Source organism: Lolium perenne, chromosome 7 (assembly GCF_019359855.2).
Source record: "Lolium perenne isolate Kyuss_39 chromosome 7, Kyuss_2.0, whole genome shotgun sequence".
NCBI lineage: Eukaryota > Viridiplantae > Streptophyta > Magnoliopsida > Poales > Poaceae > Lolium > Lolium perenne.
In genome coordinates this window covers 183,650,000-183,666,391 of record NC_067250.2, presented here as the reverse complement: position 1 = coordinate 183,666,391, position 16,392 = coordinate 183,650,000, and positions in this window count along the sequence as shown.

The window sequence follows — 16,392 nt, the reverse complement described above, 5'->3', positions numbered from 1 at the left end:
GAAATCTTATTCGCCTTGTAAGACCTTGTTCTTGGGATCAATACCTTTCTCGGCCTTTTGGCTAAGATCAAGTGCGAGTAATCATCTAAATCTTGAACTCATTTTGTGCGGCGTTCTTAAACTTTTGTAAATTTCAATAAAACTTTAGTAAATCAAACTACCTTACATCGGTAAGTTTTAAGCTAGTTTTTTCTGGACATTTCAAAGTTCTTGTAGTTTATGTAATATTTAGGATTTTTTAAAAGAAAATTTATGATAAAACAGAAACAAATTACATCTCAATTTTATTTCAATAAAAATAACCGGCGATCTCCCCGTGTTGCCACATTTCATGTGACCGACAGGACCCTGGTTTTGGAATCGTTGTCAAAGGGACTAAAACCACATATATTTAGGTTATGTGAAACAACTTACCCTAATTGATGTGGTTTTTAGACATTTATTGCATCTTTGTGAAACCTTACTTATCAAAGGGATTGGAATTTTTGTCAAAGGAATTGGAGAAGATAGAGTTGTTGAAAGATTGAGGCGTTTGGGAGGTCCATGTAATTTTCCAGTGGTGTGACGCGTACTATGAACATGATGAAGTGATGGCGGTGTAAGAATAGGGGAAGAGGGTGGCTAATGTAGGGGTGGACGGGTCTGCTGCGGGCACTGGTGCAGCATGGTTGGCTATTGCGGTATATATTTGGGCTGTTTTGGTTACCACAGTAGGTATATGTGGCGCAACAGAAGGATTTGGTGGGGCGGCGGAGTTTTGTGTCGTGGTGAGAAAAATAGGTGGATCAATGGTTATGGGATCAAAGAGTGCAGTGATGATGGAGGACGGAGGGCTGGTAGTGGTGGCATATGGGAAGGTGTTTTCGTCAAAGGTGGCATGGCGAGAGATTAGAACATATCGTGTGTCAATATCTAGACATCTATAGCCACAATGTCTTTAGAGGTAGCCTAGAAACAAACATCGAGTGGCGCGAGGAGCGAATTCAAGTTGGGATGTCGAATGGGTGTTAGGATAACAAACACACCCCAAAAAACTAAGGTCTTGATTCCAATGATGTCGGCCATGAAGAATAAAGAAAGGTGTAGTTTGTGTAGAAAAATCTGTGGGTTGAATATTTAAGAGGATATGTGGTTGTTCAAATAGCTCAATCGGCTTTTCCTTTTGTTAGGATATATAGAGACACGAAAAGAAAAAAAATAATGCCATGATTGGACCAGAAAACATCAAGTTCGGCATTGTAAAATTCCCGGCCATATTGTCGCATTGAAGGGTTTGAATAGAGCGAGAAAGTTATGTAGAGGCATAAGCATGAAAATCAATAAAAGTTGCATAGACTCATATTTCCTACAACGGGGAAATCTCCAAAAATATTGAGTGAAATCATCAACTATAATTAAGTAGTAGCGATAACCAGACGAGGGGATGTGCAAAGATCTTAATGGATACGTTCAAACGGAGGAGGAGTATAAGATCGTGAAGGACAAAAAGGGGACCTGATGTATTTCCCTAATTGACAAGCATCACATAAACTGGCTCCCACTTTATTTGATGGTATATGAAGGAGCTGATGAAGGCGTGACATGGTGTGGGAGCCGGGATGGCCAGACTCTGATGCCAAATGTCGGGCGACGAGGTGATGACATGGGCTTCATGGAAGGAATGGCAAACTTGATAGAAAGGCTCAGAGCTATTGCATCAACGAATCATGGCCCCGGTAAGAATATCCTTCACAGAAAAACCATACGGGTCTAATCAAGAGTTGTCAGTGGTGAATTGTCGAACAAAGATAAGATTTTTGATTATTTGAGGAATAATGAGAATGTTGCGTAAATGAAGACGAATATAATTGCTAGCGAGGACATAGGATCTGATGTGTGTGATTAGAAGAGTAGCACCATTACCAACAATGATGGATTGAGAAGAAATAGAGGGAATGAGAGAGTTGAAGTTACCACGATCGGATGCCATATTAATTAGAGGATGCGCTAGAATCCATGTACCACTCACATGAGTCGGGGATCTGCACATTGTTGATGGATGCTAGGAGAGCTGGGTCAACAGCGGAGCCTGACGAAGTAGATAGTTGCATGTTATTATAATTTCCATATGCGTGGTAGGCTTGAGGAGCTGACGGTGGAGCCAAGTCAAGACGTGGATTGAGAATTGTAATGTCCCAGGTTTAGAGACGATCGAGGGGTAGATTTTAGAAAGGGATGTGCATTACATTGTAAATTCTGGGGAAATTTCGCGCTTTTAAAACAAAATTGCATCGAAGGGGGACAAGTTTCTCTCTCGACACCTTACAGGGTTAGGGTTTCGAGAGTGCGACAAACTTGTTTCTCATTCAACTAAGTTAGTGTTTTGAGAAGAGAGGAGAGATATTGCATCCCAACTTAAGTTGCATGATTGAATTCAAACTTAAGTTGCATGATTGAATTCAAACCTAAGTTGAATTTGAATTTCAAACATTAAATGAATTTCTCATAATTCAAATGTGAGGTAATTCATTAACCAAATTATAAATAATAAACAATATGAACAATACAAATAATAAGTAAAGCTCATTAGAGAAAATGGGAGCTTTATTGATAAACACACAAGATACATTGTCTTTACAATATCCAGAAATGAAATATGAAATATTACAACATATTACAAGAATTGGAAAAATAGAAAAAGAAAAAGAAAGAAGATTACAATTTAATGGAATTCCTAAACTACAACTTAATCTTCAAGAATCCCTTGATCAAGATGATCTTGTAATCCATCTTGATCATCTCCAAGTCCCTGCACACAACAAAGTAAAAACAGAAGTTATGCCAAGTGGCAGGTTAGCAAAGAAAATAGAATCTGGTGGATAACATCACAGCTCTGCTGAGCTGATCCTCTCACAGCCAAGTACCAAGCCAGGTACCAAGCATCTGGTACACACACACACTAGCTGCTCACACAGCTAGTGTGCATGCCCAACAACAAGTCACCATGGTTGCATGCAGCACAGCACACACACACAAGCTAGTGAGTCACCAAGTGTTGCCAGGCTAAGCTGTCGACCAGGAGAGCAAAGAAAGGATGGTATAAAAGCCTCCACAGTAAACCCTAGCCATTTCCATCGACAAGCAGCTGGGTAAGTCACCAGAAACCAAGAACACAAGAACAGGAAGAACAGCCACAGCTGTTCAACCCGCCCAAACCACCACAGCACTGAATCAAGCACTTCAGGCTTGCAAAGAGGAGCAGGGCAAGCATCATCACCACACTGAAGAAATCCTCTACACCAACAAAGAATCTAGGAGCTGGAGTGAGGTATAAACAAGATCAACCTGAGCAAAACCATGTTTTGCTCATAATTAAGCATACACATGCATCACAGAAGCAAAAAGGGTATGAAACCCTGGATATATCATCACTTGGTTGCAAAACCATTTGGTGCCAGTAAATCAAACAAAGGCTAGAAGGAAAACAACCAAGGCAACACTGGTTGTGTCAACACAGTGACACAACCAGAGAAATCCAGCATGGATTCAGTCCTATATAGCTAACCAAATTCACCAAGCACCTAATAGTTTAACTGTACCATCATACAGATAGGCAAACTGTGCCTATTCTTGTTTGTCAACATCAAAAGCCACTGGAAGTCCAGTATTGGATCAACCAGTGAGCAATTATCCAATTCCAGCAAGCAATCACCAACCATAGCAAGCCACAGAGTTGGGAGCTACCCATGACAGCATCACAGGGCTGCCAGGGCTACCTCAACCCAAAACCAACACTTGAAACCACCACATCATCACCCATTTGGGTTCAGTAGAGGGCTAGGGTACCAACCAGTGGTTGTCATCCAACTAGCCCTAGCAAATATATTGAAATGATCATCACTGAATCACAGTTCACATCATTCATCCATTTATTCAAGCAAGATAAACAGATAAATGAAACAGACAAACAATTGATGCACCAGAGCCTTGCAGATCATCCATTGGATCATTGCAAGCATCCACTGATGCTTGAGCAAGCACCATCACACACAGGCCAAGCCTGTGTGAAGCACACACAGCACAGGATGAGCATCAGATAGTCACAGAGAGAGGCACAACAATTATTCATCAAGCATCTGATGATCATATGATCACCAGAGCTTGCTAGCTCTTGCTACAGATTGCTATAACCCAGCAGAGCATCAGTAGTTAGCCAACTACTGAAGAAATACAACCAATCCATAACTGAATAAACAGATACAGAAATACAGACTTTATGATTGTATCCAGAAGCACATCAAAGGCATGATGAACCACTGGATCAAGGTACACAAGTAAAGCACATAGCACTCATCACTGGATAACACTGTTAAGCCAACAGCAATGCTCAATTGAGCATACTCATGAATTTAAGCACAATATATAGCATATCAGAGCACTGGCACTTGCAAAATTGCAAGGATTACACACCGTAATCAAGCCAGGGCAGCATAAATGAATATCAAGTAGAATAACAAGAACAGAGGCACAGAGATTGAATTAAGCAAGAATTGCAGGCATAGGCAAGCACAGAGCCTAGCGAATCTTGCACAGAAGCATGGCAGGGCTGCACACAGCAGTAACACAAGCCTGGCATGGTCATGGCAGCAATGGCCAAGGCCAGTGAAGCACAGCATCACAAACAAAGACAAAGAGCAAGCAAGAGCATATGCATACACAGCTAGCTAGGCATAGCAGCAGAGCGTCAGCACGGCAGGCATCTCCACGAGATGGAGCAGCCGTGGCCAGAGCTAGAGGAGGTGGAAGAAGAACAGGCACAAGAGAGAGAGATAAGGGTGGCGCACGTACCCGGGGCGAGCAGACAGCAGTTGCGGCCATGGCGGCCACGGCGGCGCGCACCGAGTGCACGGCAGCACCTGGCCAGGCCAGGCCACGCTCAGACAAGCGCCGCAGCGCCCCGCACCACTGCGGCGAGGCCCACGGCGGCGCCATAGTGCTAGGAACGCCTTGGAGCAGTGGGATCGCCGCGGATCCCGTAACCCTAGCCACAGCGAAGGGGTCGGGGACGAGCGGGAGCAGCGCCTGCTCTAGATCGACGTGGAGGAGAAGGACCGGTGTCACCAGGCGGTTTGATTGCGCCCCATGGCGAGGGCCATGGCGGTTGGAGTCCGCCGGAATCGGCCGGCGACGGCGAGGGCGACGCAAGTCGCCAGAGCGATGAGGAATTAGGGTTCGTCAAGGCGGCGCGGGGGAGGCGTAGTGTGAGCGACCGCTCGGGTCGGTTGGACCCGAGCTGGTCTAAGCAAACCCGCTGGGCTCCACTGACAGGTGGGCCCAGGGGCAATTGTGCCATTTCACAAATTCCTAAAAATGCTGAAACTTTGAAAATCAATAGTAAATGTTTAATAGCTCTACAAAATAATTAAAAATATGAAAATCACTCAGTATAAAAAACTCTATCATAATAAAATATGAAATAGAATTTTTGAAGTTAAAAAAGAATAAGTTCAATTTTGATGATTTAAATAATCATTTAAATCACACCTTTTATTTTCAATAATAAAAATAAGTCCATAAATTCTTTCGGACTTTAAAAACACCTTGACAACATTTCAAGGTTGTATTTTACCCTAAATAGAGTATCCCTAAGTCATTCTTAGTATTAACCTCTCACATAAAATGATAAAGACATCGGAAGGGGGAACAAACCCTAAAACTGGAATCCTGCATAACTGCTTCTTTAACCATTTCCCTTATCGGACAATGATGCTATTTTTCAGCAACAGAGGACAAGGGTCAGTCCACACCATCCAACTGCAACACTTTGCAGTGTTCAGGCAAGTTCATCACTTGCTCATGTCATTCGAGTATTTTTATCAAATTACTTGCAAAGTACTATGTTTATCACTATTGCATAAAAAGCAAAACCACTATTTTCATAACTATGAATATGACTAAGTGGTGGGAAATGGAACCATGGATTGTGTTGATATGGTGGAGGTTCCATTGCAAGGGTTTATATCCATCTAGGATTAAACAACAAATGTCGTCCAGTGATTCTTGTGCCGTAAAACCCGTGTTAACCATAAGATCTGGAGTGGGACGGAATAGTCAATCGTATTTCCACCTCTTGTACATCAACGGATGCGCTTACCATAGCAGTTGTATCTTGCGAGAACAACCGGAGCGTGGGGATCCCATTCTAATTCCCCACGGTAATGCGGTCTATGATGGGTTGCAGCTACCGGCGAAGGAGTTTATGGTAGAGCCCAGAACTGTTGTTGCGGTCGGGGTCCATCCTTAGTTGGTGTAAGAGGACCGGCGAGGACCCAGGGTCGGGGTTTGCAACAAAGGGTGGGTGTGCGAGGTAGCGGAGGAATATGATTGGCTATGACCTTATACCGGGCCTCACACCGAAGGAAGTGTGGACGGGAAAGCTGCCCGGTTGGCACCAAGGTTAAGATCTCTTATGGGTAAAGCAACACACCTCTGCAGAGTGTAATGAATCGTGACCTGTCACTCCCTGTTCCGGGATTTGGAACTGCGAACGCTGCCGAAAAGGAACTCCATGAAGTTCTAGTGAACCGGTGAAGGCTGACGGACATAGTTCTTTGGAATAAAAGCAACCTCTTGAAGAAATGTTTATTAAAACTTGCATTGGTATTAGACTTTCTGGTCTAATATCGTAGCTAGTGCATTAAACACCTCTTTTCTATAATGAACTTGTTGAGTACGCTCGTACTCATACCACTCTTAAATCCCCTGCTTAGATTGTCTGAACCATCTGGAGGAGGACAACGACAACCCTGAAGGAGCCGACATCATCGGCTATGAAGAACCAGACCTCTCTGGAGGTGTCGAAGGTGTAGACTACCTTATAGTCTACGGAACCGGGGAGGGTTCCGGAGGAGAGCAAGCTTAGACCGATAAATAGTAGTAGTAGTATCCGAGCAGTATGAACTCTTAGTAATTAACTGCTCGTGGAAATAAATGTATCACCTAGTAAGATTTTTATATTGTAAGTTAAGATGGGTTCGCCTCGAACCCAGGAGTATCCCTCTTAGGACCCAAGAGGAGCTCCGAGATGATATGTATCTTATGCTTGTAATAATAAATGAATGAGTTATGGACCTGCTATGTTCTGTTGTACTACTCTGAGGGATGTAATATTTGCGGAATGCTACTTCATGAATGTTATATCAACGACTGGCATACTACAACATGCAGTGGTATGCAGGGTCACCACAAGAATGCTAGACGCAGGTTAATGCCACGGATGTGGCTGCCATCGAGTCAATGGTTGCTACTACCAAGGTGCGAGTGGTCGCTGGTGTTGCTGAAGATGAGCCCGAGTTTGTGCACTAGTCCAAGGGTTGAACTACCATGGGTTGTCATGGTTACTTCCACGACCGCCACGTTCACCACCGTGGCCACAACCACACCATGGTAGGAGTTGTTGGGGAAGGTGTAGGTAGTGGGAGGACTAGCCTCGTCGAGTCTGTCCCTAGAGCCAGAAGGAGGTGCACGCTCGCCGCCAGCGGTACGGTTGATTTTTTTGCCACCGTTCTAGAGAGCGGTGGAGGCGGCGTGCTTGGCCTCATTATTCTTCTGATTCTCTTCCAATATCAGCATCAATCGAGTTTTCAGAACCATCAGGAAGGGTACATGAAACACCAAAAAAGATAGTCGACGTCCACCAGCACCTCGGTGAGGGCCTTTGGCTTGGCGTAGTAGTCGATGATCATCATGTCGCCTTATGGAGGATTTCTAAACTCCACCTTCAGGTAGATTGTTGTCACAGAAGAGGTTTCGATGACCTAGATTGTGCATGTCATAGACCAGGTGAAAGGACACGGATGCTGTCTAGAGGGGGGTAAATAGGAGGTTTAAAACTTCTACGATTATGGCTTAACAAATACGAAATAAAACTAGCATTTAATTTGTCAAGCACAAAACCTATATAACTAGGGTTCACCTATGTGCACCAACAACTTATGCTAAGCAAGGCAAGCAACTATGTGATAGGAATCACAAAGTAAATTGCATAAGTAAATACCTCGAGTTATAGGAATAACCGAGGTGACGCGGAGACAACGATGTATCCCAAAGTTCACACTTTTGCGAGTGCTAGTCTCCGTTGGAGCGGTATGGAGGACAAAGAACTCAAAAGGCCACGAAGGCCTCACCGTATTCTCCTCGACCCTTCGCACCAAAGAGGAAGATCTCGATCCACTATGGAACCTTAGGGTGGTCACCGAACCCGCACAAAGCTTGGGGCTCTCTCCACAACTTAATTGGAGGCTCCCAGTATATCGCCACAAAGGCCTTGCCCTTGAGAAATCTCCACAACTTAATTAGAGCCCCCAAGAACACCACAAAGACCACTAAGACGTCTAGGGTCCAAATACCCAAGAGGAACAAGCTTCGGGAACAAGCTCCCGAAGATAATATCTCACGAGCTTTCACCGGAACGTATCAATGTAGAGAAGTCAAACCGATGCACCAAATGCAATGGCTAGAACATCACAAAGATTCCCAAATCCTTCACTCTCAAATTCCAATAAAGCTATTAAAGCTATTGGGGGAATAAGAGAGGAAGAACAAAAAAGGCGAACACTAAATTCCCTAAGATCTAGATCCCAAAAATTTACTCACAAAGAGATTATTTGGTTTGGTCAAAATATGGATCTAGCGGATCTCCTCAAACTTTATCTTAGATAGATGCAAGAATTATTAGAAGGGGAGAAAGATCCCAAGCTCCAAAAAGGTCAATAACAATGTAGGAGAGAAGCTTAAGAGAGAGGAGGAAGAAGCAGTGTGAAGAGAGAGACAAAAAAGACTTTAAAAGGGGCAAGGGAACTTATGCCCGTTGGGCTGGTCGTCCAGTGCATGGGCCGGTAGCACCGGACAGTTAAGGCGGTACTACCGCCTGCACTCAAAGTAGCAGCAGCTCATGCGAAGCGCGCGTCTAGGCAGAGCGAGGCGAGCGGCCATCGAACAGCGCGGCGGGTGGGCGAGCGAGGCGCGCGCGCGCGGAGTGGTCCTCAATCGGGAGCGGCGCGGCAGGAGGCGGCCAGGGCATGCATGGGCGAGCGTGGGGAACAGTCGGTACCACTGGTCGGAGCCGCCCGGTACCACCGGCTAAGCCAGGGGGGGCGGTACCACCGGTGCTGGTACTGGCCTTTATACCGGCAACTCGCGAGCGGCTAGTGGAGGACATCTGTGTGTTTGGTCGCTTTGCTGGTACCAGGTGCGGTACCGGTTCCGGTACCACCAGTCGGCCGCCTTTTTTCTACTCCCTATTATTTTCTCTCTTAAATCAAAGGAAAACTTAAAACCACAAAAACTAGAGTTTGAAAACTCCGATCGACATGAAACCAATTTTGTTGGAAACATGGCGACAAGAGCTACCCCAACAATTTTGTTGGAAACTAGTGGGGATGATTTTCTATTAATTTTATAGGTGCAATCGCTCAATACGAGAAACCAAGAAAATCACCAAAATCGAAAACGCAACAAGTGATCTACGCGAAATCCGTTTTCGATGAACTAGAGCTTGTCATGGAAATAACCACAAGCTCTAAAACACTACATGGATAAGATCCAAATAACAACCAAGAAAGATGATGTAAGGATGCAAATATTTGACCGCACTCCGAACGATACGATCGAGTTACTCACTCGAGAGCCCCTTTATAGCACGACATCTAGCCTATAAACCGGTCTCCCAACTAAACCATGAGACCGGTAAGAAAGAAACCCTATCAAGAGAAAATCTTAGCCTTCTGCATTTCACTTGAGCTCGATGATGACGATCTTGACGGCAACAAGATGTAACGCCGTTATTGATTGCCCTCACAATATGAAGTCTTGCGGATTGCTCCCCCATATTCCACTATGGGAGCTTTTTCTACAGCGCATCTTCACATATCCATGGACACCATATTGATGGCAAGCTCCAAGCTCTTGATCTCCTCACGATGGCTCATTTTGAACTTGCACACCATTTCTTCTTATTGCAACCTTGAAGGTAACATATGGTTGAAGCATTACCTATGAACAACGCCTACAAGTATAACTCAATGCAACCATTAGTTTATAGGAATTGTTATTAATTACTAAAACCACACATGGAGGCTCTATGCACTTTCACCCGAGGTGAGAAAGAGTGTTGACCGACTGTTGTCCGCTTGCTCTTTTCTTCATAGGTAGCGGCTTGACGCGTGAGCTCAGCCTCGCGTTCGACGAGTTCCTTTTGGCGAGCGTTGGTCTCGGATTCCTTGGAAGAGATCTCATCAGGTGTCATGCGGGAAGTATTTGGGAGATCGAGGAGAGATCGGTTTGCTAGGGTTTTAGATAGGAAAGGATCAAGTGGTGTCTGGATTCTGATACCATGTAAGAGGACAAAATCAGGCTGCAATTCACGCATGGATCAATTCCATTGATCAGTATATATACACAGATTACAATTTGGAGTATAAGACTTCTTAGGTCGGTTTGAGCGGGAGTGGTGTTTCGGAACATGAGTGCATATGCTCCCACTATTTTGAAATCCATTTTACACGGATTTTGAACTTCAGAAAAATTGAAACGAAAAATCTGTAGGTACATCTTCACGTGCTACACGCTCACAAAGTCGTTTCATAAAAAATCGAATTATTATATGATGTGTGTAAAAAAGACAAATTTCAGTGCAAAACATAATGTTTCTCACAAGATAAATTTTCTCTTTTTTACATAGACCACAAAAAATGTTGGTTTTTTTAAATAAAAACTTGAGGAACGCACATATATTATGGAGATGTACATGTAGAACTTTTTGTTAAATTTTTTCGACACTTCGAAATATGACTTTTTGGTAGAGGGAGCATACGCACCCGGTGATGAGGTCTAAGACCCCGTGTGTGGCCCGATCTCGCAGCTTGACCCCGAAATCCAAGGGAAGAGGTGGGAGAGCGCGAAGAACACGACGAACACGAGGAACTCCGAGACTCACGCACGCACACCAACCCGATACACCCGATGCTTACCTCCGTGGCTCGATGGACCACGCCAATAGAATCTCCGAGGAAGAGGCACGTGGCAGAAATCCCGGAGAGAGATTGGGGTTGGAGAGGAAGAGCTTGGTGAGGGAGAGAGAGTAACTTGTACTAGAATCTCACTCAACAAGATCAAAGTCAACAACCAAGGTGCCTTGATTACAGAGGGATGATACCCAAGGGAGACTAAGCTCAAAGGTAGGTTTGAGTTCAAAACAAGTCTAACCCTAATCTGGGGGAAGGGGTGAGGTACTTATAGGTCCAGATTCGTACAGGGGTAAAATCGGCACTACATAAATTATCCTAGTCCATAGATGCGAAATCAACGGTTGAGATGAAGTCAACAGGGGCTTGGCCGGCAGTGCCGCTGGTTCGAGGCCGGCAGTGCCGCTGGTCGCGTCTTCAGCTGGAAGGGCCGGCAGTGCCGGGGTGAGCAGGCCGGCAGTGCCGGGGGCTTGAGGCCGGCAGTGCCGGGGTGAGCAGGCCGGCAGTGCCGGTGCCTGGAGGCCGGCAGTGCCGGCCCTGAGGGGCGTCCTTCGGCGGCCACTCTTCTCCTCCTCCTTCCTTGTCCATCTTCGGGTCTGCTGCGACGTCCTTCTCTCGAGGTTCATATCTGATAACACAAAGCATATCGGCCTGAGGTAGCAGTCCATCCAATGGGGTATCAAGATCAAGGGTAGTGAGGAGTGAGTTCACCTTATCATGTAGCGCTTTGACTCGGGCTCGCGTCATCGGTCCACTTGGGGGACTTGTTGGTCTTGGTGTGGAGGTGTCCGAAGGCCACCCCACATCATCTCCCTCCCTTGGGAAAGAGTCGTCCTCGACTCGTGTGCCTCCTCATCTTCATGATATGGCGATAAGTCCGCAACGTTGAACGTGTTGCTCACCAAGTACTTGGAGGTGGGAATGTCGATGACGTAAGCGTTGTTGTTGATGCGTTTGAGGACCTTGAAGGGGCCATCTCCTCTTGGCTTGAGCTTGGAGTTGCGTTCATGAGGGAACCTTTCCTTCCGGAGGTGGATCCAAACGAGGTCGCCTTCTTGAAATATGCGTTCCTTCTTCTTGGCGTTGAGGCGGGTAGCTTGACGAAGCACATGTTCTTGAATGGTAGCTCTTGTTTCTTCATGAAGTTTCTTCACGGCGGCGGTGCGCTTGTCGAAGTCCATGTTGATCCGCTCATGAAGGGGGAGCGGGAGTATGTCGAGTGCCGTGAGCGGCTCAAACCCGTAGACGACCATGAAGGGACTCCTTGATGTTGTCGAGTGCTTGGCGCGGTTGTAGGCGAACTCCGCGTGTGGAAGGCACTCCTCCCATGACTTCAAGTTCTTCTTCACGAGGATGCGTAGGAGGGTGGAGAGGCTTCGATTGACCACTTCCGTTTGGCCGTCCGTTTGCGGGTGCGAGGATGATGAGAATAAGAGCTTCACTCCAAACTTTGCCATGAGCGACTTCCAAAGATAACTCATGAACTTGACGTCTCGATCCGACACAATGCTTTGCGGTACTCCATGTAGGCGAACAATTTCCCTGAAAAACAATGAAGCAATGTGTGAAGCATCGTCGCTCTTATGGCAAGGTATGAAATGATCCATCTTAGAGAATCTATCCACTACGACGAATATAGAATCATGACCATGCTTAGTGCGAGGCAATCCTAGAACAAAATCCATGCTAATATCGGTCCATGGTGCATATGGAATAGGCAATGGAGTGTAAAGAACATAAGGGTTGGAGGTAGACTTAGCTTGTAAGCAAGTGGTGCACCGGCGGCAAAGGCGTTCCACGTCGTGGTACATTCTTGGCCAATAGTAGTGGGTTGAGAGCATGGCGTATGTCTTCTCTCGACCAAAGTGTCCCATAAGACCACCTCCATGTGACTCTTGCAAAAGCAATTTTCGAAGCGAGGACTCGGGAATGCAAATCTTGTTAGCTTTGAACAAATAGCCATCATGCAAATAGAAATCATCCACTCCTCGCTCAACGGAGCACTTCTCAAATATGTGAGCAAAGAAAGAATCGGAAGGATAGAGTTCTTTGATCTCTTCAAGTCCCAAGACATGAACATCCAAACGAGTAAGCAAAAGGGTGTTTTTGCGGGAAAGAGCATCCGCCACAACGTTGTCCTTGCCCTTCTTGTATTTAATCACATATGGGAAGGACTCAATGAACTCGACCCATTTTGCATGTCGTTTGTTCAAGTTGTGTTGGCTTTTCAAATATTTCAAGGACTCATGATCGGAATGAATGATAAACTCTTTAGGCCAAAGATAGTGTTGCCAAACTTCAAGAACACGAACCAAAGCGTAGAGTTCCTTGTCATATATAGGATAGTTGAGGCGTGCGCCATCTAACTTCTCACTATAATATGCCACGGGTTTTCCCTCTTGCATAAGAACACCACCAATACCAAGCCCACTTGCATCACACTCAATCTCAAAAGTTTTTGCAAAATTTGGAAGAACAAGAAGGGGAGCTTCGGTAAGGCGTTTCTTCAACTCATCAAAAGCATTTTGTTGGGCCTTGCCCCAAACAAACGGAACATTCTTCTTGGTAAGCTCATTCAAAGGGCAAGCAATGGTGCTAAAATCTTTCACAAAGCGGCGGTAGAAACCGGCAAGTCCATGAAAACTTCGGACTTGACCAACATTTGTAGGAGTAGGCCAATTATGGATGGCCTCCACCTTGGAAGAATCAACTTCAATACCATTAGCGGAAACCACAAAGCCAAGGAAAACCAATTTGTTTTGAGCAAAGGTGCACTTGGGGAGGTTAGCATAAAGCTTTTCATGACGCAAGATGCACAAGACCTCTCTCACATGTTGCACATGGTCCTCGAGGTTTTTGCTATAAATGAGAATATCATCGAAATAGACAACCACGCTCTTGCCAATGAGAGGACGCAAGATGTGATTCATGAGGCGCATGAAAGTAGATAGAGCATTGGAGAGACCGAAAGGCATAACGAGCCATTCATAGAGACCGAGTTTGGTCTTGAATGCCGTTTTCCATTCATCGCCAATGGCCATGCGGATTTGATGGTAACCACTACGCAAATCGACTTTAGAGAAAATCGTGGCACCACTAAGTTCATCAAGCATGTCATCTAAACGCGGAATGGGATGGCGGTAACGGGCGGTAATGGCATTGATGGGGCGACAATCCATACACATCCGTTGCGTCTCATCCGGTTTAGGCACAAGAATCACGGGAACCGCACAAGGGCTAAGGCTTTCGCGGACGTACCCTTTGGCGAGGAGATCTTGTATTTGGCATTGTATCTCCTTTGTTTCTTCGGGGTTGGTGCGGTAGGCGGCACGGTTTGGGAGCAGAGCGCCGGGTATGAGGTCGATGCGGTGTTCTATGCCTCGCAGTGGTGGTAGTCCATGAGGGAGCTCGTCGGGGAAGACGTCTTGAAATTCCTGCAAAAGAGACAACAAAGACGGAGGAATGTTGGTTAAGTCGTTAGTCGCCGACGAGGGTCCCTTGCATATGAGCACATAGTGCAATATGGTGGTTGGGTTCTCTTGGAGCTCTCTTCACTCACTCTTGGTGGCTAGAAGGACACTCTTGGACTCACTCATATATGGCTTGTGGCGCTCACTCTCTTTGTGGTGGGTCGCTCCCTCTCCTCTCATCTCACTATGGTGGGTGCGGAGTTGTGCCCTCGCTAAAGCCTTCGCATTATCCGCGATGATTTGGCTAGGAGTCATCGGGCGCAACTCGAACTTCTTATCGTTGACCTTGAAGGTGTATGTGTTGGAGAGTCCATCATGTATAGCCTTCTTATCATATTGCCAAGGGCGGCCAAGCAACATGTGGCACACCGTCATGGGTACCACGTCACACTCGATAGTGTCCTCATAAGGTCCAATCTTGAAAGTGACGGTGACGGTATGTTGTATCTTGACATTGCCCTTGTCACTCAACCATTGGATATGGTAAGGGTGAGGATGCTTGCGGAGAGTGAGGTTGAGCTTCTCACACAACTCGGTGCTCGCAAGGTTATGGCAACTTCCACCATCTATGATGACCTTGATCGACTTGCCACCAATTCCGGCACGGGTTTGGAAGATGTTGCACCGTTGTTCTTCCACAGCATGAGGTTGTGTGGTTAGCACCCTTGTGACCACAAGTGAGGGACTTGGGTCATGCTCACATAAGAGAGGATCTTCTCCACTTTCTTGCTCATAAGCTTCTTCACTTTCCACGGCGGCTTGCACAAGGGCTTCATATTCATCCTCATCAAGCGTCTCGATGTCACCATTCTCCATAGTGATCATAACCTTGGTGTTCTTGCACTCAAACGATTTGTGACCTTGGGTGCCACACTTGAAGCAAGTGACACTAGAGGATCCCGTGGATGCCTTAGAGGAGGCGGTGGAGGAGACCGTTTGCTTCATGCGACTTTGGATAGTCGTTTTCTTGGATGGTGTAGAGGATGCGTCGGCCTTGGCACTTGTAGCATGAGGAGTTTATGTAGTAGGAGGAGTCGATGTAGAGAGCTTGGAGGAGAAGTAGGTCTTGGCCTTGGAGTACTTGATGTCCTCAATCACTTGGCGCTCGGCCTTCGATGCTTGGTGGACCAACTCAACCATGTTGGAGTATGTTTGGAACTCGACGATCCTCTTGATGGGGTAAGTTAGGCCATTGAAGAAGCGAGCAATGGTTTGTTCCTCGGACTCTTGGATGTTGGCTCGCATCATAGTGAGCTCCATCTCCTTGTAGAACTCCTCAACGGTCTTGGTGCCTTGCTTCAACTTTTGGAGCTTGTTGAAGAGGTCGGTCATGTAGTGCGTTGGGACAAAGCGAGCATGCATCTCTTTCTTCATTTCTTCCCAAGTGTCAATTGGAGGTTCACCCTTCTCTTCTCGAAGAGTGAGGACTTGCTCCCACCAAGTGTTGGCGTAATCCTCAAACTCAAGAGACGCCATAGCCACCTTCTTGGCACCGGAGTAGTTGTGGATGCGGAATATCTTGTCAACCTTGAGTGCCCATGAGAGGTACGCCTCGGCATCTTCTTCTCCCTTGAACTTTGGAATGGTGAACTTGAGTCTTCCAAACATGTTTTCTTCATCCTCCAAGGTTCTTCTACGAGGAGGGGCGCCTTCATCTCTTGCGGCTAGAGGAGGAATAGGAGGTCTTCTACGGCCAACCATAGCATTGGGTTGGCGTTGAAGATGAACGCTTGCTTCACTTGGTTCACGGTGAGGATGTGGTTGAAGATCTTATCGCGGTTGTGGACGATGCTCAAGGTTGGGTCTCTCATCTTGATCATGGTGTGGCTCTCCTCGTCCACGTTGGTCATGGCGAGGGTGGCGGCGGAGATCTCGCCGAGGTTGATCTTGAGGACCTTGGTCTTGGGGATGGTCGTCAC